The sequence below is a fragment of the Corvus brachyrhynchos genome, unplaced genomic scaffold (genome assembly GCF_000691975.1).
Source record: "Corvus brachyrhynchos isolate BGI_N302 unplaced genomic scaffold, ASM69197v1 scaffold175, whole genome shotgun sequence".
NCBI lineage: Eukaryota > Metazoa > Chordata > Aves > Passeriformes > Corvidae > Corvus > Corvus brachyrhynchos.
Window position 1 is genome coordinate 6,299,214 of NW_008238448.1, and position 2,730 is coordinate 6,301,943.

A 2,730-nucleotide genomic window follows, 5' to 3' on the forward strand; every position below is an offset into this window, starting at 1 on the left:
AACCCTTCCTTCCCTCTCCAGGTAACTGCTGCCTACATACTCCAACTCTTTTCTTGCTCAGTGGGGCAGGAGTAGTTGCCAGCATAGCTGTCCTTGCCAGAGGTGAGGTGAAGCAGGAGCTGGACCCCTATCACTACTCCCAGCAATACGGTAACCTATACAGAACAGCTTGCTTTCCCATGGGTTGAAACAGCCATCCATAACCAAAACTGCAGTTATTAAGAAAAAAAAAGGAATTTGTTGTAAAGCAGTAGCGAATCAGAATAAGCGACCTGTAATTTTTAGTGCAGTGTTTTGGCTTAGTTTTGCCTAACATCTCTAAAGAATCAATCGGATGGAGTCCTTTAAAGTCCTTGAAGTAATAGTTCAGATCAGCTAGTAATTGGTGAGTGGCAAATTTCTTTTTTCCACCCAAGTCTCCCTACTAAATGTTCATTTCCACCTGTTGTCTAGATGCTGTTCTAACAAGTAGTAATTGTGGGCTGACTAAACAATCATAGTCTGCTAGGGAGGGTGGTTTCCTTAGAAGCTGAGAAAACCTCCACATGGCTGAACTGATACTTAAGCTTTGCTTCCAAATCTGTGTGCAGGATCCTGATTTTTCCAGGGTTCTGAGCAGATGTTAGTCCCTAACAGTTTTGATACCCAGACCAGCTGTATGCACTCCTAAGTAGGACCTTACTGAACTTTCCTAGTTAATGGTATTACTGGTTAATGGTTGTCTTCAGAGCATACCTTACCTGCATATGTTCTTAACTGTGCCTGTGTTGAGTTTGGGAACTGAAAAAGAAAGTGATTTTATAGTTGCCTCTGGATTATTCTCTTTAGGCATGGAGGTAGAAGAAGAGCATGCAGTCCTGCTTACTTTGCATTTGTTTTTGCCAATTTAAAAGAAGAAAATCTCTGAAGAAGCTGAAGTGAGGTAGGATGAGCCATTTTCTGCATTTTGCATATTCAATTACTGGTAGTTAATTCCTCTGAGAATTTCTTGAATATATACCTACTCGTGAATCTTAAACTCCAGATGCTGGTTGAGACGAGTACTAATTAAACAATGACTAGCCTTCCAAACTGCCCCCCTTGAGAGATTTCAAACCCAAAACTCCACAAAGAAAGCACCAAGGTGTTAATTTCCTTAACAAAAACGTTGCACAAAGCTACCCTAAATCTCCAGTTCCAACTTCTTTATAAAATGTGGTTTATTTGAAAAAAAATTTTGGATAGGAGACGATGCTGAGGATTACATAGTAGTCTGTTACTGATACTACAGAGTAATCTGTGTAAGTTCATAGAGGCTTGCCTTTCCCAGACAATGAGTTAACATCTTGAAATCAAGTTTATATGATCTAGTTTCCCCATATAATGGATGTGGTTTTGGAAAGAGCACTGATAAAAGCTATGCACTGATTGAAATGGAAATTCTAAACCACCTTCAACAGAAGTTTTGGTATAGAATGTAAAACCACCTGATCCCTCTGGAACTCAGTAGAATTCAAGCCACCAATGCAAGCCACCCATTAAATATTTTAGTTCACCTGTTTCCTGCATGGATTTTGTGACTATTAAAAAAACTATCTTTAGGGCTAAGTGCTAAAGAGACTCCAAATGCTGTTCAATCCTGCATTTTGAATGAGGAGATTATAGGAGGGATGGAGACCATTTATGAAGTACCCTTCCCTTCGCCCTAAAAAATTCTGTACAAATCTTTCTCTAAGTAGGAAAATCATAAAAGAAGTGCTATGCTAAAGTACTAAATTTACAGACAGTGATAGCTATCACATGTAAAGAAATTCTTTTATAAGAACAGATAATACTAAAGGGTTATAAATTATTAGCTGCAATTAGCTAGCAATTGACTAAACAAAAATATCTTCTGCTGTGGTAGTTAGCTAACTCTGAATTCTCTAGCCTGTTGCTAAATCCTAGTACTTTGGCAGGACTTGCTCCTGACCTGTTCCTGTAGCTGATGCTCTGCATTAAGCAGGAGCTGCTGCTGTCCAGGAGCAAAGATTCCAGACTGCAGCTAAGAATTTCTTGGGGCAGTCGTAGGTAAAACTGAGAGGTTTCTGTTGTTGAAAACTGCAGCAGTGGCTTAAAAATATTGTAATAACTAATTGGAGCCTATAGAAATCATTGTCCTTTGTTTTCCTGAGGACATATGGAAAAAGGTGAATCAGGTAGATGCGTAGATGAATTAATTTCCCTTGCTCAGTAGGGATCCATGTTTCTGATGACCAGTTTTCTTTCTCACACCTGGATAAAAGCAGGTGTTGGGAGGAACAGCTGTATCATCTTCTTCCCTAACAAGATGAGCAGGCCAGCACAGAGAGCCCATGTTTTTGCCTTATTTACTCCTTTATTTTCCCTAGAGTAGAAAGGGAGGTGCCTCATCAAGAAATGCAGCTGAGGGAGTGGCATGCTCCCTCCTTTTCTTGTTCTAACAAGGGGTGGTGGCTGGGAAGGCATGAGGTAAGCTATGAGGAAGGGACTGTTGCTGAAAAGGGAAGTTACAGTGCAGCACCACCTATTCCCCTACCAGCAGTGGTAGCAGCATCTGAATCTCTGGGGTGGCAGCAGAAATCCTACCATTTCTTAGTGTGCTGAGCCAAGAGAAAACATTCTCACAGGCAACAGTGAACATGTCTGATCAGTCAGAAGTATTTCAGACATATTCACAGTGAGTATACCTGTGTTGTATCTGGTGGGATGGTCTTGTGAGCATTGGGCATT